Source organism: Phalacrocorax carbo, chromosome 1, assembly GCF_963921805.1.
Source record: "Phalacrocorax carbo chromosome 1, bPhaCar2.1, whole genome shotgun sequence".
Taxonomy (NCBI): Eukaryota; Metazoa; Chordata; class Aves; order Suliformes; family Phalacrocoracidae; genus Phalacrocorax; species Phalacrocorax carbo.
In genome coordinates this window covers 193,731,159-193,758,835 of record NC_087513.1, presented here as the reverse complement: position 1 = coordinate 193,758,835, position 27,677 = coordinate 193,731,159, and positions in this window count along the sequence as shown.

The following is a 27,677-nucleotide window of genomic DNA, read 5'->3' as shown; positions in this document are numbered from 1 at the left end:
AAGAAAGTACAAAAACAAATGGATGACTGTCAGCACATGTCCTCAAAACATCTGATTGCAGATTAGATGTGTTAAGAAGATCTACATGTAGAAATCAGTGATTTGCAGGCTTCTCTCCAGTAAAATCTACTTTCCTATTGCCAGTACAATAAGTACATCCATTTAGAAAGTTCTGATGGAAAAATAGGCATTGAAAAAATCTGCATCAGATAAATGTAGTGTAAGGTTTCAGTGTTGTAAAAACAAATGCTAGGTCCAAATGAATAGGTACTTTAATTTTCTTTCCATGGAAATGTAGAAATTTCAGCTTGGCATCCAGATGTGGAAGAAAACCTGCTCTAAATAACAAAGAAGAAAACCAGAATCTTATGTCCAAGTGGATACCTGCTTTCTGATTAGTTCTAGCAAGCTTCTGCAAGATGATGGAGCCTGAAAAAGTCTGCGTTTCTCAGCTACACCAGCAGCAGCATAGCTGCACTAATTGCCCTGATCGTTCCATTTCGGCTGCCCCTTGCTGTCACCTTTTGGGGAGCCTCTTCTCCCATCTTTGCTCTTGGCAACAGTAGCTTCCTGTAGTACAAACTCAACATAGATGAGCATTGTACAATTCATAGATGATGAGCAAGTAGAAATATTTGTTCCATTTTGAAGAAGGAATGGATTTTTTGTTTGCAATTAAATTTACTCCATTATTCATCACAAAGCCTGTGGATGAAATATTTTCCAGCAGAAATTTAGGCAATTCAGCCAGTGGATTGGACCTCAAAGTCATTCATGCACAAAGTCTTTAGGACCAGAATATTGAAACAATCTCTTGAAGATAAAAGCTCAAGACACAACGAGCATGTCCTGCTGCCTAACTACATGCATTTTGAAGAGAAGAAAATTTCATGAGCAGCTCGATGAAACTACATCTACAAAGAAGCTCTTCTTACGAGGATCATGGGTAGAATTTGACAAAGATAACTACCTTTTCTAAATACATTTTCTTTGAGATAGAAAGTCACGCTCTGTATCTGAAAAAGGAATCGGTGTCAACCAAGATGAATAATATAAAACTTTGATCCCAGGTTCAAATTATACCAGTAAAACCACTGTGAGCTATATTTGTAGTGTTAGTGCCATGACAGCGAATCCCTGATTTTTGCAATAATGTAGTAATCTAGGATATTATTTGCAAAACAAGAGATGTTGCTGAAATGAAAGTAGTTGTCTATACTCACCATTGAACCTGCTGCTCTTCAAAATTCCCTGGCTAAAGGATTGATGTGCCATTAATCATTCCATAGCTGACTTTTTCTCTAGATTTTGGTGAAAAAGAATTGCAGCTTTCCAGGAGTTAAGTCATTAGCTGGTAAGCTCTGTCATTCCTTCTCTGAAGTTTTCCTAATTTTTTTATTAACTAAAGAAAATTATAACTTATTGTAGGCTGGACAAGAGCCAGAACACATCCTGTATGAACTTCAGAGTGTGTAAGGCAGCCAGAAGTATTTCTCTACTTTCATCATATGATTTTTTTCCTTTCATAGCTGCCAATGCAAAATTCCTGCTGAGTTTCGTTCAAGTAAATTTGTTTTGATATGTACCAAGGTGAATGTTTAAAATCAGGTGTAAAGGTTTATAGACACAAACTGACCTTTACCTGACTCTAAGAATGGACTCAGTGGGAAAGAGCAGCTGGTTTGTGTGTGCATGAAGCTCTGAGGACACCAGGTTTAGGCACTGAATAGATACAGCAAGGGTCAGGAAGGAAGATGGACAAGGACTAGACCTTGGAGCAGTTATAAAATGGTGACCTTGCAAGAAGCAGGAAGCTCTTCAGAATCTCTGAAGAGATATTAGGCATAAAATTCAGAAGAGAAACAGACACAATGGCTGAGCAACTTATTACTGAATTTATTACTGATTGTTTTTCTGCACAAGCTGGATAAGCTTCCTGTATCCTTCCTTAGCCAGGGCATTGCACTGTGTGTTTATGCCACATATTTTAAGAATTCGATTGAGGAATCAAAGCTAAAATTGGCATCAGGGGAGGCAAGGACATGGTGGGGAGGCATCTTGGTATCAGTTATGACAGGCTGATTGAATCTCTCTGACATCAGAGGTGGGCTTTCAGCAGCAGTTCCAGTAGCTCCTGAAATACATTCAGTTTTAATCAGGATGTGTCAAATCTGGAGCTTTTGTGTCTCAGCCACCAAAGAAATAGTTTTCTCTAAGGATTTTACTCTCACTTCAATTGTGTGTTTGATCCTCAATAAGCAATTACCACGTCACCTGCTGTGTTTGCTTGGTGGCAGAGACAAATAGATGAATCTGCACCCTCTCAAAGGAAGTTTCTCCGGCTCTGTTGTAAAACTTCTCTTTTGCTGGTACACAGTGAGCCCTACAGACTGAGAGCAAATCAAATCACACCTCTCTGCCTGTACAGAGCAGTCACATCTTGAGTAGAAGAGCAGACCGGGCTGAGGCAGCGGTACAGTGGGGTTGAGATTCTGGTGGTGCCTGCCTGCCTGATATTAAAGACCAAAAGTCTTTTTGTTTGATATTACATTATGTGCTGTGACAGCCATTTCCAGCGGCTCTTCACTGGCAGACGGGTATTTCCCATCTGGGCAAACTTTCTGCCACTGAGATGTGTAGCCCAGATTTTATCCAACCTCCTCTCTTTCTTCTGTCTCTAGTTTCACTGAGTTTTATGTACTTTCTGCACTATAGAAATGGGTTAAAAGATATGTGAATTAAATGCATTATATCTGCTACAACAGCACATGGCTCTTTTGAAACTCTTTTAAAATTCCCTCAGATCTTCATGATCTTTTGGTATTAAAGTCCCTTTAAGACTCCAGCTATTTTCTAGATTTCTTTTTCTCCAACTTTTTATTTGTTTCTCTTTGCTAAATTGAAAACAACTAATAGGGTGAAAACAGTAATAAATAGATTAGTCCATTAACAAAATTGATACCGTGTGTTGTCACCATCCTCGGTGTGTGTTTCTGAGGAAACAGCCCCAGGGTCTCCCAACTCTACCAACAGCACCAACTCATCTCCCCTCACTGTGAAGGCGTAGGCTCTCTGGTCACACATAAACCCTCTGTAGAGACATAAAGAGTTCGGTGGCTTAGACTACAGCTAAGTCCCAGATCAACAGGTTTAGGGAAAGCCAGGAGTATCAGTGAGCTACCATCTTGGTCTAAGATTGGCAGTAAAATTTGGTGGAGTCCAAGGATGCTCTCAGGTTATGGAAATTGCAGGTTTTTTGAAGGATGGGTGAGAAAAGTGAAACTATACATACATGCTTTGTCTAGCCTTAACTATTTAAAAGAAGGGTTTAAGCTAGTCATTAGGACTACCTCTACTCAAGGGGAAGGGGAGAGAGAGAGATTAGCATCTCCAAAGAGCTTCTAATCCCACTGTAGAAAAATCAGTGTTATAAATTTATGGACTGAATCAATGGACTGCAGAGGGAACTTAGTTAACAAGATGTGAGTCCCATCTAAATGGGTACCAGTTGTTCCCACTGCATGTGGTAGACTGCATGGATTGCCAAATGATTGTTATTTCTGGAGGCAGATGTTGGAGAAAACCATGGGAGTCTTCAGAACATAATAGGGATTACTGACTCGTAGAAAGCTTTCTAGTTATTAAATTCTTCCATTGAAGAATTTTGAATGCATTAGAGTCTCCAAACTTCTTGTCAAAATCTTACAATAATTAAATCTAAGAAACAGAGGACATGAAGCGTACAGCTGAGGAAAACTGTATTCTTTGCTAAAAAGACCAGTTTTAAAATTAATAGGTCCAAATAGTTACCCAGTGAATTTTGGCAGTTCTCTTCCTGACCATGCCATATAATAACATCCTTTTTAATATTGGACTGAATTATGGCAGCATGTTATTTAAGGGCCACACAGCCTGCTTCCAGTTACAGCAGCCATTGCAGATGAGAGAATACTTTTACCAGTGGTGCACTCTGTAATGAGGATGCAAGACCTGGAGAGGAGCGGGAAATGAGTTTCTTAGAATTTTTTTTGTCAACCATGCACAGACTGGCCATCAGAAGGGTATCCAGCTAAGGCTTAGCTTCAGTGGAAACCACTGGGAATGGGTATTTTCTCACACTCAGTTACAGATGCTTTAGATGCTTTCTTTGGTGTCCATCTTCTGATAATTGCTCCACAGTCTGTTTTCCCACTGGGATAATTTTCAATCATGCTAAGGCTCATCTTCACTATTTTTACAGTAATATCTCTAAACAGATATTTCGACCCTCACTGTGGATTTGCACCGTTTTATGTGAAAGGAGAAGCAGTCCTAGTAAAATCACTTTCTCTGCTGCACAGTATGCCTTTGGGTGCCTGTCTGTATGCAGATTTATATTTGAAGTGGGCAACTTAGCTTCCTTTCCCCACTTGATTTAGACTTGCAGGGACTTTGTGGAGAATGGATACCTAGTGGTGGCTGAATCATGGCAGCAGCAAGGACCAGATCCACACCTCACAAGTCCTGCTGGTGGACAACCTTCTTGGTGCTACAGCCCCCCTGCTCAGCCTGCCTTTCCCTCCATCCCTAGTTGCCCCTGTGTCCCAGTCACCACCTTCTCCCCTCATAGTGACTTCTCCACACTTGCTACTGCAGGTAGGGGAGGGCAGGGGGCTCATTCAGTCATTTGGGTAGCAGCCAGATCCCACCCTCCAGGGAAGGGAGCTGGATCAGCCAGCAGCATCTCTGGGGCTGCTTGGTGGACCACGCTGTTCCAGATATATCAAGGCTTTCTGCCAAATATGACAAAGTAATTCTTGGACTGCAAACCCAGGGCATGCTTTGAGAATGTGTACAACTTGCTGCCAGCATTGGTTATGGGTGTTTGTATGGGACATCAGTGGTGGAGGTAACCTTTGGAGACAGGCCGTCCCCTCCTGTGGCTGGATATGAATATAGGTCTTTCTCCTCCAGTGCTTTTACAAGGTGTGAGTGGACCGGATCCATGTGAAGATAGGTCTGTGCACTATATGGTAAATAATACAGTTTTTCCCTGCTGTTTTATTGGGTGAATAGAATGATTTGACCAAATTTCCTGGGCTAACTCTTATAATTTAAAACAGGTGCTTTCTGTGGACATTTTGAACTGATGTTCAAATCAAGTGACTCAAAATGATTGTGCCACTAAATTTTTATATAAGTATACATACAGAAAGTTCACAGAAAAAGACTGCGAACTCAGTCAAAGCACATTTATTTAATAAAAATATTTCCTGAAAAGATTCTGTGATAGTCATGCGTTAAATATTTCTGAAGCTTGAAAGGAGCTGTAATGGAAAGAGTGATATCAAAGACATTAACAGTCTCCATAAAGTGAGTTTGGAAAATATAATTGAAATTTCTCAAATTCTTTGCTTGGAAAAAAGGTTATTCATATTTTCTTCCTTTTCTGAAAGACCAACATGTCATCTCAAATGCGATGAAGTAAATAATATGATTGATAATTATTTTTATTCTGTTTGGTCACTGTTTTTGTGAAAAACAAGGATATCTGCAGATGTTGATCCTTGCTCTATCAGCTGAAGCTATTCCTCGTGAGTGTGTGTGTGTGTTCAGGAATGACTGTAATTTTCATTATACTCCCACCTGTCATAAATTTGTGTCATCTCATAACAGAAATACAAATTCTGCTTTTTTACTACCTACCAATTTACTTTAACTCATTTTGGATATGGGTTAGCTGACTATCAAAGATAACAATTAGCCCTTTTCTCACTTTTTCCTTACCTAATTTTTATTCCTGCATTTGCCTATACTTTACAGCTTATTCAAATTACTTTTTAAGCTTTCATTGTTCATTTCTTACTGTTGTCACTTGAGGATTAATCTGTTCACAAACCACTGCCTATCCACATTTCAGTGGCAATAGCTTCAGTAACTAATTGTAGGATTTACAGTCCTACCTGCTACTTACAGGTCATAGACTCACAGAATCATAGAGAGGTTGGAAAGGACCATGAAAGATCATCTGGTCCAGCCTTTCATGGTGAGAGCCTAGATGAGATTACCTAACACCCTGTCCAATCACATCTTGAAAACCTCCAGTGATGGGGACTCTACCATGTCCCTGGGGAGGTTGTTCCAGGGATTGATTTCTCCCACTGTAAAAAATTTCTTTCTTCTGTTTAGATGAAACCTCTCCAGGTGAAACTTGTATCTGTTACTCCTTGTCTTCTCCGTGTGAGTCCTTATGAAGAGAGAGCCTCCATCCCCTTTGTAGCTGCCCCTAAAGCGCTGGAATACTGTGGTGTGGTCCCCCCTGAGCCTTCTCTTCTCCTTCAGTCTTTCCTCACAGGTCCTCCTTTGGACTGTCTCCAGTCTGTCTGTGTCTTTTTTGAATTGTGGGGACCAGAGCTGGACAGAGTACTCCTGGTGCAGCCTGACAAGCACTGAGTAAAGTGGGATGACCATATCTCTGTCCTGACAGCAACGCCCCTGCAGATGCAGCCCAGGAGCTGCTTTGCCTTCATTGCTCCACTGGTGCACTGCTGACTCGTGTTCAGCTTGTTCAGCCAGGACCCCCAGGTCCATTTCAGCAAGGTGCTCCCCAGCCACACAGGTACTGGGCTCTTTGGATATGTTGTCCAAGGTGCAGGATCTTGCACTTGTCTTTGTTAATTTCATACAGTTCTTGCTAGCCCACTCTTCCAGCCTGTCCAGATCTTTGTAAGATGTCTTCGCATTCTGACATGTCCACCTCACTACCCAGTTTGGTGACATCAGCAAATATGTTGAGGGTGCTTTGGGGCCCCTATTGTAGATCACATTTTGCTTTGTCCCTGTTTGTGGAGTGGTGTGCATGCCAGGCATCCGTGGCTTCCTTGGAAATCCTGAGAGAAACCTGCTGCCAACCTGCCTGCTGGTGTTCAAGAGTCTGGTTGCAAAGGTGTTACTGGATGTAGCGGCATTACTGGCACAAAGTCAATAACAAATTTAGATGAGGAAGGGACAGAGAACTCCCAAAGATGCCTTCTTCAGCCATCAGTTCTAGAAATGTCAAAGCAAACCGCTGCCCTCCCTCCCTACAGCTGGGCTGTGGCCTTGGTCACTGTCCTGTTGTGAGACATGCTGTAAAGGTACTCAGGACATGGGCCTGGTCTTGTGTGCTCACTGCAGAGCTCTGGGGATTTGGAGGAACTCATTAGTCATTTAATGATTTACATATGCTTTATAATTATTTGAAGGTCTGCAGACCTCCTGACATTTCATCAACAGGCCGTAGGCATGGAAACATGAATGCACATAGGGTGGATTCACTGATCCTGAGCAGAATGCGTGACTTAACACTCCTGATTTGTCAACATACCTACGGCACCTGATCGGATACTTGTTCCACAATTTTTTTAAATTGTTGTCACCTATTAGGTATCCCAAAGGATCCAGCATCATAGATTCTTTATATAGTATTAGTGAAGAATGCACGTCTTATATGCATTCTTAATGCATTAAAATAAAGCTGGAAATGAGTCTCACTTTTTCTGTTTTATATTCATTCATTCAAAAAATACTGAGGCTTTCTTTAATAAAGCTTGATGTTTCCATAGTTGTTTTCCTTTTCTCCTCCTTTTGTGCAATAAATCACTACTATAATGATGTCAGATTACAGCAGCTCTGGAAAGTGGGTGCATCAGGAAGCAAAGAAAAATGGCAGCCTTACTATTTCTCATGTTCTACAGGATTCACTTGCAAGCTGGATGAAATGCTAGAAATTGAAACATAATGCAATAAAAATTTAATCCAAAACTTGCCCCAAATCTATAATAAAAGTGAACTGGAAATAGTAATGGGGAAGACAGGAACAACTGTTGGCTTTTGCAGAACAAAGCATTTCATACTCAGAAATGTGCAGGAGGTTTTGCAGGTTTTTTCTCCCTGACCAACCCCACATGTGTGGTTGGTAGGTAGAGATGGAACTTTGACCTTCCTTTTCACCCTGAGACCTATTCCACTGCCTGGAGCCCACAGGGGATTTACACTTAAGACAGACATTGCATCCAGGGTGTTCAGCCTTCCTAGGGCAGTGATTGATCTCCCTGGCACATTCACAATCCAGTGTGTATAGAGTTATATTTCTTGTATTTGGGCCTTAAGTTTGTCAAATCAGGCTTAGGAGGAGTCACAGAATCACAGAATGGTAGGGGTTGGAAGGGACCTCTGGAGATCATCTTGTCCAACACCCCTGCTTGAGCAGGGACACCCAGAGCAGGGGGCACATGACCCTGTCCAGGTGGGGTTTGAATGTCTCCAGGGAAGGAGACTCCACAACCTCCCTGGGCAGCCGGTTCCACTGCTCTGTCACCCTCACAGGAAAGGAGTTTTTTCTCATATTGAGGTGGAACTTCCTGTGTTCCAACTTGTGCCCATTGCCCCTTGTCCTGTTGTTGGGCACTATTGTAAAGACCCCAGTCCCATCATCCTGACACCCACCCTTTAGGTATTTGTAGGTATTTATGAAAACCCCCCTCAGTCTTCTCTTCTCCAGGCTAAACAAACCCAAGTCTCTCAGCCTTCCCTCATAAGGGAAATGCTCCAGTCCCCTTGGTGGGGCTCTTGGTAACTCTCCACTGGACTTGCTCAAGGAGTTCCGCGTCCTTCTTAAACTGGGGGACCCAAAACTGGACACAGTACTCCAAATGTGGTCTCACTAGGGCAGAGTAGAGGGGGAGGATAACCTCTCTCAGTCTGCTGGCCACACTCCTTTTAATGCAGCCCAGGATACCGTTGGCCTTCTCGGCCACAAGGGCACATTGCTGGCTCAGGGTCAGCTTGTTGCCCACCAGCACTCCCAGGTCCTTCTCAGCAGAGCTGCTTTCCAGGAGTTCAGCCCCCAGCCTGTACTGGTGCATGGGGTTGTTCCTCCCCAGGGGCAGGACCTTGCACCTGCAGTCAGAATTATCTTTTATTTAAATTTTTTACGTTACCTTATTAAAGGCTAAACACTAAAATCCTAAAGGCCCAGCAAGGATCAAAGGATGACTGACAAGTGGAAACCCTCATAACCTGCCAAGCGGTGACGGAGCCCACCGCCCCAGCTGCTCCCAGAGACCATCCCAGGGGAATGATTCAGCCAGTGTTCCCAGTGGAAAACTGCTAAGAGGAGTCAAGGAAAGAATCTCCCCCCCTGAAAGCCATGCAAAATAAAGGGGGTTATTGCCTAGAAGGGAACAGAATTTGCCATTTGATGCAGCGGCAAGAGAATCTGGGGAGGGTTTAAAACTCATTATAGGATATTTTAAGGGAATTGCAAGATTTTGTTAAAATTATGATTAGGGACCAAAGGACCAAAAGTGAGGAAATGGATGGATCAAAGTAGACAAGGGCAAAGTACATGAGAAAAGAGAGGGAAGAAGGAGAGTAAATTTGCTGGGCACTTGTAAATGAGGCTGCTGTTCTGGATTCTCTAGCTAGGCAGCCTGATAGTCTTATTAAACTACATGCTTTCCGTTCTGCGTGTGTGCCTGTATGTGAATGTGTGCATGATCCACTAGCAAACTGCAAGTCAGCGAGGATGGTGAGAGGTCCAAGTGCCACTCACTAGGGAGGGATTGCAGGTCTGAGGGGCCGCTTGGTGTCAAAAACAGGAGGTGACCAGGCAGTAGAAGACTGAGATTGGATGGACCCTGGGCCAAAGGACAGCTATTGGGGAGACACATGGGGAAGGGGTGGGTGGGTGTGCGCACACGTGTGTGACCACAGGGAATACCTGCTCAGAATCACTACTGTCCAGACCTGGGGATGCAGAGCCACAGCAGGCAGAGTCAGCCAGCAGCAGCAGCAGGAGAAAGCCCTTGGGTCCTCAGGTTCACTGGATCCTGCAACCTCTAACAAAACTAAAAAGTCAGAATTCATGTATATTTATGAATGTTTAATATGCATTACAATTTTTCATCAATTTGATATTGAAGCAACAAATATAAATACAGAAAGCCACTGTAATCAAAGGCAGCGTTGGAGGACAACCTACTTTATTTGATGTTAGTCTATAGCAGTTCATATGCTAAAACTCTATTTAAATATACCATACTGAGAATAGTTTTTAAATAATAATTAGATACTCACATTTTTGAACATAACACCTTGATGTCTGCCTATTTATAACTTCAGTTGGAGTCTGCAAAAGAAGTAAAATAAAATTTTCATTATCACTTCATGTAGATTTCAACATTCCAAGAAAGCTGGAAGTTGACTAAATGGCTGCAAAATTATATATTCTGTTTGTAATTCATTGTCAGAATTGGATGGTTTACATTCCCCGGGACCACCAGAAACATATCCCTGTAATGTTCAAAGTCATCTGGAGAGTCTGTGTAAACCTGAAGCATATTCAGCAGTCTGATGTGACAGCTAGAGAGAAGAATTAATCTTTTGTTCTGGATTTTTTTAAATAAACTGGGTGAATTCACAGATGCAGCAGACATATACACCACACACAAAACTAGGGCACTGGGTTTTTGAAATGACTGCTGTTCTCCCTCCTGATAATATACTCTTGTTATTATCTCTATTTGCCAAGACATTTTTGCCATTTTGAGATTAAACTTGCTTTCAGTTTTCTCAGACATGTAAATACCTTCCTTTTACCATCTTGGTTCTAAGACTTCCAACATCTGAAGTTGTTTTTAAAAGTGCGTGGAAGATATTAATCACTTGCTGTAACACATTACACTTTTAGACTGTATCATCTGAAATTTTCACCAATATGAGGGGACCAGCTATTTGCACTGTAACTCTGCCTTGTTATTGTCATCTTGTCGCTCAAGAGTGATTGCCTTAAGTTTCTTTGTGAATAGTATTAAAATTTTTGAGACCTAGAAATAAAAACTAAAGACCTGCATAGATTTTCATTTTATTACCATTACTTTGAACAATACTTTGTTTAGAAATAAGTATCCAAGTGCGGTGTCTTCTAGGATTTTGGCAGCAGCCAGGAAAACCCACTGTTTTGTTGTGATTTTTATTATGTTTGTGAAATTATCACAAACTTTGTCAAAGATGGCAAAATCCCCTGTGGTTAGGGCATCAGTTGCTATATGAAAGAGATGGGCAATACAAGGAACATGTTGCAAACAACTGTGTACTCAAATAGGACTTCTAGCAGGTACCGGAAAATACAATGAGAACAAGACATGCATATACAATATTTCTTCCTAATACACTCTGAGCTCTCAGCTGCTTTCAGCTCCAAGGACCTCCTTAAGCTGATGTCATTTCTGTGTAGTTAGGAATCCTGTAGTTTTCCTTCCATGAAATTCTCTCTTTGAGCCCATATGAACTGTTGTTACCCTCAGCAACCTGAAGCAAGGAGTTCAGAGGTTTACTGCATTTTCAGTGAAGAACTCCCTGCATGACTGTTGCCTAATCATGGCTGAGCGACACCCAGCTTTTCCAGAAAATGCCATCCAGAATAGCAAAAGAATCATAACTGGACCATCATATGCCATTTCTGAAGTACTGCCACTCCACTGGATGTTGCACATTAAAAATCGTGCAGTTCCTGGAAGACCTTGCAAATCTGCTCTTTCACCAACAGTTCAGGAATGCTGATGACTTTATAGACAGTTTGTTTTTTCTTTTTTGATTATGCTTCATCCTCCAGTGCTCTGGCAAGCATTCCTTCTCCAAGCGCTGACTCTCAGTGTAAGCGAATTCATGAGGTGCCTATTTAATATGGAAAAGTAAAAATACATAACACATTCAGACCAGTATGTTGCCACTTTGGTCTGTCATTTTTATTTGTTTCTACATTTTTGCTGCATCCCTTAGTTTGTGGTGACTTGCAGATATGTGTGCTAAATCTGAGCTTACTTTGCCAGCCACAGCAACACTACAGTATTTGTGCCTTAAAATTCGTCCTTCGCACAATCTATTTCGTCTGTGATTTTTTTACCCACTGCAAATTCATTATATGTTGCTCATTACTTTTTTGCCTTTTGCAGAGCCAGACTCACAAACCAGCACTGCACTTTGCTGTCAGCCATTTGTTCTCATCCTTGACGTGAAGTTGTCTTCCCTTGGCTGACTTCAAAATTTGCAAGATAACCAATACTCTTAAGCAAATAAATGTTTGCAAATAGTAAAAAGAAAAACTGCATCTGCTTGTGCCCACACGTCAGACTTCTTTGTCAGCCGTAGTACTCTGTCAGTACAAGTCAGTACAAGTATGTACACATAGTACAGGTCAGTCCTTTCCTAAGGACTGTACAAAGGCTAGAGACCTTACAGCTCCCGAACTCCTGGTCATCTTGCCAACAGCTGGGCAACCCAGAAACCTGCCTGGCCTGGGCACCTGGAAGCCTCATGTTCCTCAGCTAGCCAGTGTCTTATAGCTTCCTGTTTCCAGAAGAAGGAATTACACCATCTCAGCTTTTCCAAAAATTTCTTTCATGGTATTTTTGGGAAAATGTGTTGAGAATTAGTCACCAGTTGGAATATGACTGCAAAAATATCTGGAAACCAACAATATGCTGGTAAACCAACAGAAGTTAGGTTTTTTTCCTGGACAGCTGTGTCATGTGTATAATTTCAGTTGTTTACAGCCTGAAATTTATATCTAAGTCACTACCCTGAATGGTCAGCAGTAGAAAACAAGCACTGTTTTGCCATAATTTAGCTACTGTACGTTAGACGTCCCCGTAAGGACAAGAATAACTGTGCTCTGATGTGCCTGTTTATTTCCACTGACCATAAAGGGAGCCAGGGATCACCAGCTCCGATGCAGATGTGCCTATTTCGTTAGGTGAATTCCACTATTACTTCGCACATTCAGCCCATGACATGACCTTAATATATTACAGTAGTCACTCCTGAACAGAAGGCCCCTGACATATCACAATGCCTCTTGATCTTATTTATATCTTTTCCATGAGTGCACAGCAGTAACAGGAAGATGTGTTATCATGTATGAGATAGCATCTAAGCGTACTACGGTCCATTTATTTGGGGAGTAATGCTAAGCTTGTTTGGACAATAGCCAGAAAAAGATTTCCTTTACGTTTCCCCAGCAGCTTGCTACTTTCTTATCTGCATTATCATAAATCTATAGAAAGCCCTTTATAGAATAATGCACAATAAGGACAATCAATATTATCTAAAATAGCACAGCATGAAGCAACAATGAGAGTGAAGCATAGAAAATGGTTTTAAAGTGATATTCCACTGATGCAAAATTCACAGGGCAAACTGAACTAAGAGGGGCAGGCAGCAGTGACCAGCAGGGCAGCTAACAAATGTTCCAGCAAACAGAACATTTACCTGCCTTCTCAACCAGTGGTACTTGTTCCCTCCTATCCCCCCATTAATACTGCTGCATCCAGACGAACTGCCCCGTCCACCCACGCTTACTTGGCTGCACTTGCTCCCAGCATCCCACAGTGATGGGACTCTAGACAACTTTCGAGAGATCCATTTTCTTTGCTCCTCAGGCAAGCAGCAGAGAGTGGCCAGAAGACTAGTGCAATGAATTCACATTGCTGAAGTGACATGAACACTAAAATGATTTAATGATTGAAAAGTGCATAACTGGTTGCAAAATGTGCCAATCTGATATCAATAGATCTTAAATGTGTATTTAAAATGAAGTGCTTTTGAGACTGAAGTGCTTTTTGGGTCACAGCACATATTAAAGGACTTTAAAGTGAATGTTTAAAAGGCTTCTAAATCAGTGTTTTAACCATAAGCGCTTTAATTTAATTTAGATTTGGGCTTGAACCAAAAACCCAGCATCCAATTTTGTGTGTCTTAAATTTGAGTCCTTTTCTGTTTGGACTCCAGTGACCCTCTCATTGTTTATATTAGCTAGGAGTCTGGCTTCAAAAAAGTTGGCTTTAGCTAAATTGTAGTGGGATATTTATTTTTAGTAAGTCTTAAGATTATTAAAATAGCATTGCTTTACTGTATAATCAAATACTCCTAAGCAGAGACCAACTGTGCCTCTCTGTCTTTATTTAGCTATCCTACCTGGAATGCAAAAATAGCCACAGATCCATGCCACTGCGTAAGAAGGCATTTCTTACCCTACTTCCTTATTCCTTTTTGTATAATTGATAAGCTGTAATGTTAAATGATATCAAGGAGCTAGTAAAATTTTTACATAAAAGACTTTCCTGTAAGAAAGTGGGATCTCATTGAAATTTTCTATTAGAAAGAATACTCTTTCCATAGACATTTCTATCAGGAAAATCCAAATGACATATTGCTTATGTAAATCTTCATGTCCTCCTTAGCCACTTCAAAATCCCATGCTTACAGTCCCATTTCTCCCCTGGTTCAATTTTCCGTCATGTGCCCATGAAATGATCGGTCCCCATCACACCGGTCTCAGCACCATCCTCCCTGCTTGGCAGGTACTGCAGAGGCGAGGCTGCAGGTGAGACCACAGCTCACCAGGGAAGATGTGCTGCAGGAGGAGAACAAGGCTTATGCATTCCTGATCTATGATTCCTAGAGGCCAATGTGCTGGGTCTAGAGGATGCAAAGATGTTTCCTCAAATAGAAAATGTTAAAATGTAACTGGTTTGATGTTTCACTTATGAAAGCAATTAGATTTTTAGTACATTAAGTATTTCTGTGTTTTGACTTTTGTCCTTGAGACAGAAAATCAAATACAAAAATATTGACAGGCCCCACACAATGGAAATCTCGGAAGAGCTAATCTCATGCAGTGTTATCTTTGCTGGAACACTGAGGATATTTGTTAGCAATATGGTATATGAGACTTAGACAAAACCTTAAAAAAAAGGCTGAATTAGACAGAGACTTGCTCTTTTTGCCTGTCTTATTCCCATCATTTCTTCTAATTTGAATTTGGGCAAGCTAGAGCATATAAATGACTGGTATGCAAAGCTAGCACTGACAGTGGTACCTGGACTTCTTGCTTCTGTTGCCAGGGACAACAAGTAAATGTTAAGAATTATGGAAAAGTAATAAAGCCCATGCCATAGGAGGTATTGTGGAAAGAACTCTACTAAAAGAGGTCTACAAAAACATGTAGGTGGAACCAATGTCAGCTGCAGTGTGGATAAGATAGGACATCAGAGGCACAACTACAATGACACACCACCTGTGGGGCACAACATATGAAACTAATGAAGATGGGAGGGGGCTATAGATCCTTTTTCTGTAAATAATTATGAAATTTCTTCAGATTTGGCATATGCACCATTTCTCAATAAGCTTAAACATATGGGAAGTTTGATGCATCTGTGTTATTTCAATACTCAGCTCATTTGGGGTACGAATAGAATCAGACACAGATGCTGAATTTCTTAGAGTGTTCAGTGTTCATTAGTTTTCATTCTTTAACTAGCAGATTGAATTGTAAAATATCCAAAAATTCATTCAGTTCACAAAAGCATATTAATACTGTAAGGGGAGGTTATGTTTTATTCCTTAGATATAAAAGAGAGAATGTATCTCTATTTTAAGAAAAAAGTTGTTATACTGCTATAAATCTGTATAACCTATCGATGGAGTCACGGTTTTCCTTCCACAGTTATCTGAGGTTGATCGTAAACAGCCAAGATTTACTCCTGGAAGAAGTTGAGCTGAAAAGTCTAGATTCTTCTGCTGAACAAGTCAAAGCCATTTTCCTTTGGAATACGTGATCTACACTCAAACAATCGCATTTTATTATGCCTTCTATTTTTCACTTTGTGCTCTCACTTGCATGTTGTACTCAAAACTGCAGAAATTCTGCATTCCCCAAAAGTTGGATGTAGGATTGTTATTTACCACCACCTCATCCTCTTCACTGCAAGGCACTGTGACAGGTATACATATCTTTACAAGAAAGGTTGTTGAGTAGACAGTTTTTCTGAAATTCAGACCAAGAATAAGAAGTTATGTTACCCTAATACTTCGTTTTCATTTGGGTTTTTTTTTCCATGTAAAATCTTCCTAAATTTCAGATTGGTTTTTGGATGTTCTACATCTCTTGTCAATGAAAGCAGATAAAAATGAAAATAACAAAAAGGAAGATTCAGAGACATTTCAAGTGGTAAGCCTTGTTCAGCCAATATGCTTTGTGTTGCAGCCATTCCTATTCTTTGGCCGTTATGGTAAGCACAGTGAACAACTGCCACTTTTGGTTTCAAAATGGTGTGTCCCCTTATATATTGCAGGGAGGACAGAGAGCTCAAATCACCTAGCCCAACTGCCAGACCACTCCAGGGCTCACCAAAAGTTAAAGCATGTTATTAAGGGCATTGCCCAAGTGCCTCTTTAACACTGTCAGGCTTGAGGAATCAACCACCTCTCTAGGAAGCCTGTTCCAGTGTTTGACCACCCTCTCAGTAAAGAAATGCTTCCTAATGTCCAGTCTCAACCTCCCCTGATGCAGCTTTGAACCATTCCCACACATCCTGCCACTGGAACCCACGGAGAAGAGATCAGCACCTCCCTCCCCACTTCCCCTCCTCGGGAAGCTGTAGAGAGCAGGAAGAAAAGGCTTTATGGTCATAGAGAGAGGACAACTCTTTGTCTTCTTATCAGACTGTGACTGACCAATAAATGCTTACAATGAAAGAAGGCTCAGTAGATATGGGCAAGGGCGATGTGCCCATGAAACCCGGAGAATAATCTAGGGCATGGCTGACCACAGCTGTTGCAAAGCAGCTGATTTTATCTCAACACAAAGGAACCAGAGGGTGGCCTTTGCTATATATAGATAAACACTCATGTCAGTTGAGTGAATCAGCTGAATATATCACAGTGGAGCGGATCAGCTGGTGGTGTAAATGTCTCCCTGAGTTAGCCAGACCAGTACAGGGGGAGTGAATATGTGGCTGGGTACAACACAAAGTATTAAAAACCAAACAACTAACAAAAGAATTTTAAGAGAGCAAGAGGCTTGAGCTGCCTTCAACCCATGTATTTCTTCTCAGCAACTGGGGACATCCAGCACCCTGACAGCAACTACATGACAGAGAGTGGTAACTGGGATTGCTCTAGTATTGTGATTGAACTGTATATTGCAATTGCCATACTTTGCTAAGCATAACTTACATTTCCATTATGATTTCAGCATATTTTGTGACATTCTGTTAAATCAGAAATCCTGTGTAACATAAAATATCTTCACATAAATAAATTTGATATTAAACATTACACCCTCCACACATGGAATACCTAAAAGAACCTGGTCAGAGAGTATTGGACTCTGACACAGACTTACTGACATGTGCATCTGACGCCTGTGAGTCTCTGACTGAGTTTCAGTGGGGAAGAAGGGATGTCAAACAAGCAAGAAAGTGGTGGAAAAGGGGCAGCACCAAACTGGTGGAATTTTTAAGGAAGATAATAGAATGATAGAGTCATTAAGGTTGGAAAAGACCTCTAGGATCATGAAGTCCAACCATCCACCCAACACCACCCTGCCTCATAAACCATGCCCTGAAGTGTCATGTCTACATGTCTTTTAAATTCCTCCAGGGATGGTGACTCCACCACCTCTCTGGGCAGCCTCTTCCCATGCCTGACCATTCTTTCAGGAAAGACATTTTTCCTAATATCCAATCTAAACCTCCCCTGGTGCAGCTTGAGGCCCTTTCCTCTTGTTCTATCACTAGTAACTTGGAAGAAGAGACCAACACCCACCTCACTACAATCTCCTTTCAGGTAGTTGTAGTCAGTGATAAGGTCTCCCCTCAGCCTCCTCTTCTCCAGGCTAAACAACCCCAGATCCCTCAGCCGCTCCTCATAAGACTTGTTCTCCAGACCCTTCACCAGCTTCATTGCCCTCCTCTGGACACGCTCCAGCACCTCGATGTCCTTCTTGTACTAAGGAGCCCAAAAGTGAATACAATATTTGAGGTATGGCCTCACCAGTGCCGAGTACAGGGGCACAATCACTTCCCTACTCCTGCTGGCAAGACCGGCACTTGGCCTTGTTGAACCTCATACAGCTGGCCCCAGCCTGTCCAGATCCCTCTGCAGATCAACACTCCAGCCCAACTTGGTGTTATCTGCAAACTTACTGAGGGTGCACTCAATCCCCTCATCCAGATCACTGATAATGATATTAAAGATCTGGTGTTCCTTATTCATTCACCTGCAATAATTCATATTTGTTCCATTAAAGAGAGGATGCAAAATACTCTGAATCGTCAAATTGCTAACAATGAAATTGTCATCAGGACCTGGTCCATAGCACACAGTGAATGCTCTGCAAAATAATGAAACAACAGTGGCAATATGAGATTTTTTGTGCAATGAATCATACTGGTATTGATCACTGCTGTTATTTATCATGCTTGCCATGCTTCCAGTATTTGCTTATTGATGTATTCTGTTGGCAAAAACAGAGTATTGATTACTCATTATCATGGAAATTTGCAGAAAATCTAATTGATATAAAATGCAGCACATTCTTGTATTCAAAACCATATAAATCCGAAAGAGCACAAATATAATAATTTGTTTCATGCATATCCAGGAGAGAAAGTCGCTCTGCAGTTTTCTTATAGTCATTTTAAAAAAAAACACTCCACTGTAGAAACAAAGTGAAAATAGCAAAGAAGAGAGAAAAAACATACAGGTCCTTACATACAAAAAAAGGTGCTGCTAAGGATTTACTTAATATGAATTAATTTAAAGTTTTCCAGCTTTCTTCTCTTTTCTGTCTCCTGACAGAGCTATCTTCATAGGACTTTTCACATGGACTTAAATTTCAGGTCTAATAGATCCAAAGCCCTTTCAAGTGCTTATATTTTCTTCGAAATTCAGAGATGATACGTCTACAAGGGGGTAGTGTATGAGTTTATAGTAAAGCAAGAGCTAAAGCATATTGAAAACATAAACCAATAAGCAATGGTGTGTTGTGGCTAGCTTTTAAATAAGAAGTTAGTAGCTCAACAGATTTAAGAAATCATATCACTACATTGTGCATTTTATAATAAAATCATTCCACTTTTCAGAATTTTAGGGCTTAATCTAATAGAGATATGGGGTTGTTACCAACATACGCTACATTGGCTGCAACAGTCACCATGCCATTGTCCTGATGAAGCAAAAAAGGATCTTTGACAGGTGTCTACACAAGAAACGTGTCCCTGTTCACGTTTCAGTAGAATGTTAAAGCATCATGATTTTGATTGCTGGAAATTATTAATATCAAAACTATATGAAGCGATAAACTTGTTGTAGAGCTATGTGCGTTGTGAAGTTACTACAATTAAAAATAAAAGATTTTGCCATGATTAACCTCCAGTTATTTTGAGTACTGCACTATGTTGACTGTAATAGGACTTCCAGTGCAATTATGCTGATTAAAGATCTTGCTATCTATCTCTTAGGGAATGATTCCTCTGGATGTTCAAAATTATGATAAACTGAAGATCTATGTCAAACATAATATCTTTTTTTTCCATTCAGAAGCAGGTTTGTGTGTGTAAAGAGTGGCTACAGCTAGATGCCATGAGTGCGGTGCTGATTAATTCACCGAAGTCTAGCACAGTGTATTCAGTGTCTCCACAGTCTGAGCGCACCTCTCAGTGCCATCACCACATCTTGGTTAGACGGCAGTAATGATGTTGCACAAGAACAATGAGATGTGGAGGAGCCCTGAACCATCACGTTTAACTGAATATGACTTAAAGGGCCAGAGAAAGGAGCAGAGATGTGAAAGGGTCATCCCCACTGACTGCAAATGACCCTGTTGCAGCAAGCACGCATCACACAGAGGCTTCAGGGAAAAACAGCTGTTAGTTCAGAGGAGAGACTTACACGACGGAAGTTCAGGAGGATAATGAAATATTGATATGCAGTTTTGCTTCACTTGCTCTTTCTTTGATGATGTGTTTGTATGTTTCTTGAAAGGAATCCAAGCGGAGTATAGAAAATCCTGCCACAAGCTTCCTCATGTGGGGGACATCCTCCAAGACAGAAAGAAAGAACACCAGTAAAAAATATGAAATAACATAGACTGCAATTTGGTAATGTCTAAATGGACGTCTATGGGTGTAACATTCCATTTTAACCTAACCTGGGGCAGTGCAATTTTCTGTAGACAATTTCTATTAGCACTAGATTCAATACAGAAGGTAGGGTGAAGCAAAAGAAACATGCACCATGTACTGATTGAAGCCTTGGTAGCATGCATGAATGAAAACATGGGACTTCTAGTAGCATCCAGACTAACAGAGCCATGACTGTTTAGGTCCAACCTTTTATGGCATTATTGCAATGATAAACAGGAAATTAAAAGAACACATTTGTTTGAGGTAACTATTTTTAGGGTCTAGAAAACCATGGCTCCTGTGCGACTTTTTCTGCACACTTGAAGGTTGTTCCATTAAGATACTGATGAAAACAAGGTTTTTCTTAATATTACATGTACACTTAAATTTTGCTACTTTTTCTTTATTTAAGTATGCATCTCATGAACTGTCTTAGTTTTTTCTACTCTTTTGATTCAGTTTCTTCTCAGTAACTTGAGTTTTGTGATTTCTGATCTTGCCAGTAGTTCTGCAGCTTTTATTTTGTAAAGCAGAAGCAACCATTACTAGGAGAAAAGACCAGTAGTTTTCCACACATAGAGCCTATGAGGGAAAAGGATTAAAAAATCCCCAAACCAAAACCCAGAATATTTGCAAAAGGTAGATTAGGAGTGTATGAACAATATACAAGATTATTATTGGCTAAGTACTGATACTGCTATGACTGAGAAGTTCATTGGCAGGTTCTCACAGTATGTTCATGCAGTTGCAATAGTTAACATCATGCTAAAAATATACCCTTGAACTTTGTTATAGCAGTGCTGATATGATTTTCCAAGACAGCATACAGGGCATTCTGCATGGGGTAAATGCAGGCATATTACTAACTCCGGTCAAAGCCCAGTAGGAAAGCCTACCAATGGGTACTTTCTTGTTTTTCTTATTTTTGCTTTTCAAAGACAAGACAGCCTGACTCTGTCATGTCCCTTAAGTCTGCCTTCCTCTTTTTTTTTTTAATTGCCTCTCTTTACTATTGCCTTTTATGATATTTCTACCTTCTCATCTTTGAGAAATGAAGGCTTACTTATTTTTTCCCAAAGTGGCAGGTCGTTAAGTCATTCTTTTTGTAGTTAGGCAGACTCTAGAGGCTGTTTGCAGTAGGTGCTTCTGCAGGCTCTACTCCTAAGGTGTGGGTATATTCCTAGCTCATCGTCCCCTTCCCTTCTCACCACCCTTGCTTACATGTGATGCTCCCCTGCTGGATTGCCCTACATACAGATGGGAAATGCCTTGGGGAAAGCAATCCCCTCTGTCTTTGTAAAACACACAGAACATTTCTGGATGCTTTTGATAAGCAATAAATATCACTGTTTGTGTATAACTTTAAGACAGAGACTGTGACCATTCACCATTCAGTACATGTATTTTCTGTCTGATGGATGAGCAGTATTTGCCCATCAATCTCTCAAACCATGAAGATTTGGTCTTATTCCCGTTGAAATAAAGCTTACTACTGATGTCAAACAGAGCAGGGTCAGGCGGTACAGACTTGAAAGCTTTCTGTTGCACTGTATTTGAGCTGAATGATCTACTCAGATTTATGAAACTTGGTAAACAAATACTCTATAAAAACAAAAAGCATGAGGGCTCAGTCCTGCAAGGATTTGAGCGCTTTGGTTTTGATCCAACAAAGCACAGAAGTATGTATTTAGCTTTAAGCACGTGTTTATTCCTCAGGGTATTCCTATGCACTTTAAGTTAAATACCTGTTTAAGTGCTTTACTGGATCAAGTCCAGAGTACTTTCATCATATTTTAGGATTGAGTTCTTACATTAGACTTTTCTCTGAGATCTCAAAGCATTTCACAAAACACAGTAAAGGCAATTCCTCAAAATAATATGATGAAATACTGTCATAGCACAGAGAATTAAATTTTTGCTCTGGGTAGGTGCAACTTCCCATCCATAACTAAGGCTACTAACATTCTAAATCAGTGACAGAAAAAAAATTACCTATTTTTGCTCCATTTTCTAAAAGATGCCATATTCCAATAAACACAGAAATGAATGAGTCGTGTAAGAAAGGCAGGCTTTAAAGCATGCTACAATTATGTAAGTCCCTCGCTACAGGGGCTTTGTTGTGTGTTTTGTTTCCTAATGACTGGATGCAGAGGGATGTGATTTATTTTTTTAGATGGGAAGAACAAAAAACACTAAAAAGATTAACTAAAGACCATTTATAATAGGTGCAGTAAATAGTCTCGAGAAACAGTAAGGAGCTGTATAAAAGGTAAGGTCCTTGTCTGGGATACTGAACTAATAGCAGTAATTATAACAACATCAAAAGACTCTATCTAATTTCTTTGTGCAAGCAGTACGAACACATATGGAGAATTAAAATATATTTACAGCACATTTTCCCAAAAAGACAAAAACAAAAATAAAACCTATTATTTCTCCTCCTTTCCTAGAAGGCATCCCTCCATTCTCCTGGACTAGTTGTTTGCCAGTCTGAAATGTTGGGTTCAGCTCAGGAGGTATCATGTGAGCCTTTGGGCAGGCCTGGCCACTATCCCTTCTTCCAGTCATGCCCTCTCTCAGCTGCAGAGGATGGGATGTTGTGGAGAAGCTCCATGTTCCAGCCCCCAGAAGCACCTTAGGAGATCTGCTTGTGGGCAGCCAGTCACTCCGCCTCTTTCCTTCCATATCTTTGTCAATCCAAAATAATTTTTTTTAAAAAAAAAGAAGATAAAATGCTGACAAGGTATCAGAAGGTGCAACCACATGAAAAGAATCAATGCTTGAAAAGTCTGTGCAAATGAAAAAATGTCTTTGAACCTTCACAGTTTTGTCAAATTGAAATAATATTAGCCCAAAATAACATGTATACCAAATCCCATTCCTTCAATTTAGGCAGTAATATTAGAGTTCTGCAATGGCAATCACACATTTATTTTTCATGATGGGAAAGGTATTTTCTTTTCCCCTATATGTAAGTATCATTAGAAACAGAACAATTCTGGCTCAGCTACAGCAGAAGTGCCTTCACAACGTAAAGACGTATTTCACCCTGAACAATGAATACCAGAAAAGTTGGAGGTACCTAATAGGACCTCATTAGAAGGAAAATGTTTGAGAAACCCTAATTATCAGTTTCTTAATAATCTTCAGAAAAATAAGCACCTAAGGCACAGAACTTAAGCTTCTAAGTACACCAAAGCAGTAACTTATCCTCTCACATTTGTGTCACTAATTTCTGGCTTGATCCAAACTGTAAGGGCTGTGCTAGAGCAATCTTACCCTGTTCAGTTCAGCCAGCCTTTGAAAACATTGCCAATTCTCAAGGCCACCTAATTTTCCCTAGTACTTCTGTCTCATTCCCTCAGGATTCCGTATTGCGCAAGGACAGAGGAGAGGGGGAGAAGTTCTTTCCTTTCATCCATCTGGCCCTCAGCTGAAATTACTTCCCAAAGCTGGAAGCAGAGGGGGAGACTGAGGATAGGTAAGGCAGTAATGGAGCATCACTAGCCCTGTCTACCTCCCTGGTGCTGCCACTGGAACATACTGATATTCAAAGGCAGAACAGCTCTACAAACGTACCACTCTGGGGTTTATATGGGGATTTCATCAACTATGGGAGAAATTGTCAAACGTGTAACAGGGAGGCACAGAAATCTAGCCAGCTGGAGAGGTTGTTGGCACTGCTCATCTTAGATGGCAAGGCAATGGAATCTCTTCTCTTGTGTGGAGGCATTTCTCAGTTGATCTGTTTTCCTCAGTCCAAAATAACAAATCATTACCGCACTTTCTCATGCAATTTTGCACATGGAAAAAGAATTTAAAAAATAAATCCTATAAGGGCACTATATTTAGAGATTTCCAGGTATAAAATAGCCAGTGACATCAGTCATCTATCACTAGGATTATCTAAATAGTGTGCGGGAAATAATAGAGGCCGATACATCCTGAGGAGTATGGGAGAGCCAGACACTGCCCAGCCACTCTGTCCTGTGTTTTCAGTGACCTTGTTCTGTGACCATCTTCGGATGCTTGAGGAAGAGAGAGCTCAGACCCAAGACCTCGTGCTTGTCCTCTGCTTGGAGCATGGCTCAGCCTGGCAGTGTCTTTGGAAAATGTCCCTCTTGAACTTGAAGATGTCTTCACCAAGCATGAGCAAACAGACTTCTTTCTTTCCAAAGGTTCAAACCTTGCTTTTGCAATTTAGATTATTTTTTTTTCCAGAAAAAAGTTGGAAAAAATTCTGAGCTATGACAGTACAGTAATTGTGTACCAATGCATACCGATTTAAAAAAACAGTACTCTGTGCCATGTTTATCTGAAAGTAAATGTTAAGATCAATTAGATATTACTAATTGAGAGAAATCAGTTTAATAGATGATTGAAAATGTTGTTGACTAGTGGACTAACCATTCATCATGGATATCGCCTCTGAGTCTGTTTTCTCTTGGTATATGCCAGTAAAACAGTCCAGATCTGTGCTGTCTCCAATTTTGTTAGTTTTAGCAGGTAATGATTAAAGCAGTAGAATTATATCAACATCCTGTCTATTTTACTCTTGATGGGATTTAGTAAGGTGCTAGAATGGTGCGGGATATGTTAAAATGTACAGGTTGTTGATAAATTAAGAATACAAAATTATTTCACTTCTATGTCTCCAGGTATTAAGGATGAAAAAAATATTAGTTATTAAGGATTAAAAATATCAAATGCACAAATACTAAATACAGAAGAGCCAGCAAAGCATGAACACTGCAGAAAAAATCTTTAGATATTTTAGCAGGTCACAAAAATCTTAAGTGTGCTGTTGCTGCAAAAAATGGGAAATGAAGCTCTGGATTTTCAGAATGCCTTAATAAGAGTATCATACGGCACTGATCACATGTCAGTTGCAAAGCACTGCTCAGTTCAAGTCACTGCACTTGGGGCGGAATATGGGGCATTTGAAGAAAAATACAAAACTAGTTAAGTAGAGTAGTCCAAAGCCTAGAAACTACACTCTATTTAAAAAAAAAAAACCAAAAACCGCAAAAAAAAACCCGAAACTAAACTAAACTAAACTAAACTAAAATAAAATAAACTAAACTAAAATAAAATAAAAGAAAGAAAATAAAACAAAACCAAAAGAAATGGATCATGTAGCCTGGAAAAGAATGGAGTAAAGGAGTTTTTGTATAGGTTGCAGTAAAAAAAGAGTATTGTGGCTGTTCTCCATGTCTACCAAAGCCAGAAGAAATAATAATGAGCTTAATTTTTTCAGAAATTGAGACATCAAGCAGATATGAGAAAAACCTTCCCTTTTTTTAAGGCTGACAGAGAAGAAAGTGCTAAAAGGCTTTAATAGGCTTTAAAAACAGATAGTAAAATCTCCAGCCCTGGATATTTTGCCTTAGCCAAGTATCTCTCAAATGAGATGTAATCTTACTTGATTATCAGAGCATATAAAAGGTTCATTTTAGGTCCCTTTCACTCCACATCCCTGTGATTTTTTATTATTTGATAAAGCAATGGTAATTAAAACACTAGCTTTTAGCTATGATCTGCCAGATGGATCCAGTGCTAAATCACATTCCCTTGGGCGTCCCTTTTCTCAGCAACACAGAATTTAAACGAGAGCTGACCTAGTTTACATATTCAGCATGGTGTGCTTTCACCTATTTTAAAGGTGAATCTGTTTCTAGTAATTTGCTATTAAATTCTGCCAACAGAGTTCTAACTGCTCAGTTTAAATAAGGATAATATTTTTATTAAGAATTTTAACATATCTGGCCTTAATTTCCAAAGCAGGAAGATTTCCACGATACCTCTCGCATTGGCAAATGAGGTCCTGGTGGATCCTAAAGGCTACACGTACATGTTACTGTCTCACAGTGATTGCTGATGTTTCGCTCCTCTCGCTTTTCCTCCCTGCCATCTCCAGTCACTCATATCTGCTATGAGAGATGTATGCCTCCTCAGCTGCCAGGTGCTTTATTACCATACCTTGTTGTTAAAACTTGTTAACTGTTAATACTGTGGTTAAAGAATAAGCTATGCAAAGAAAATTAGCAGTGCCAGGAAGGAGCCGGCACAGACAGCTTTGGTGGGGGAAGGAGTTACTTGCACTCGAAGTGCAGCTCACAGAGCAGTAACCTTGATCCATTGCTTTAGAGACTAGCAAAACCATGTGCTGGCTAACAGTAGCAATTTATTCTCTTGCATTTATTTTTTTCCACAGAAAATACTTCCTAGAAGTTCTCTTTTCTCAATTGCCAGTTAATTTTAAATCTAGACCTTAGTTCAGTTTGTCTACTGCCAGTGAAACCATTCATTGCAATAAATTATGCATTCAGGTTTACATTCACATTTCACTGGATGGGGATTTATACACATAGTGCATACAAATAGTACAGTGAGTGATGTGCAAAATGACAACTGATTTAGCTGGCTGTGTGGTGGCCTTCTCTTCTGCAGTTAAACTTACGTACATTTCAGAAACCAATTTTATTACTTGTCACATATTTTATGAGCATGTCATATTCCTCCAATACAGCACCATTTTGGATGTAAGATGACTTTATGCTGGGAAATGAGTCAATTTTTCCTTCAGGATTCTTGAAATGTAGAGATCATGCTACAGACATTCTGGACAGCTTGACAAAATGTCTACCTTGACATAATATCTACAAAATGTGCCATATTTTTATGTCCCTGATAAATCACAGAGTGCTCTTCCTTTTTCCTCTCTCTTTTTTATGAGAATACCCGTTGAACAATGCAGGATTTGGGATTTGAGCGAGAACTCTAATGAACTAAACTGAGAGTCATCCTAAGTATATGAGCAAACTGAGGAAAAAGAGAATAAGGTATAACAGTTTATGATACATTTTTATGGGAAAGGTACGAAAATTCCTAACCACACACAGTCACAGTGGCTGTGACAATGCCAGAGTCTCAAATATTAGCTTTCTTACTATCTTTAAGCATCTCCTATTTACTCTAAGCCAGTTAGATACTTCTGTTTTTATTTTTAGTTCATTTCTTCAAACTTTTTGTCATTTGTTCTAACAGGTTTCATAATCTTCCTTTCCAGTAATCTTTACTATACGTTAGCGGAGAAAGGTTAAATAAAACATCTTAATTAGGATTGTATTTACATCTATTCATGTTTTGTGGTCTCTTAAGTTTGGCTATGGAGTCATCCATGTCTACGTAATAATTAGAAAACCCCCAGACATATGTATTGCTTTTTCTAGGGTAATAGATGTATTCAGGTAACGGAAATTTCCAGTGACTTTGGAAATACAGACAGAGATTCAACCTGAGTCACTGTTAGAACTGGGCAGAGGCTGACAGAAGAACCCAGGGTGGAGATTTGAGGTAAGCATGGTGCCTCCAGGAGCACTGGAGAGCATCCAGGACAGGGCTTACCACGATGGACTCTTGCAGTCCGCTCCCACACAGGCCTCTGTTCAACTGCAGGGTATAAGAAGATCTGACACACACATAGGGTGTCAGGAAACAAATACTGATTGCAGGAAAATGGTGAGCATCTACTAATTGCAGCAGAATTTCTAAGGCAGATCATTCCTTGTTTCTGCTGCATGGTTCCTAACCCTGCATGGGAAACTGGTTTTGGTCCCTGTCTTCTTGCAGAAGTTCAGTGTGTTTTCAGCATTTATACCTGTGTTTAAGTGTGTTATTAAAGTT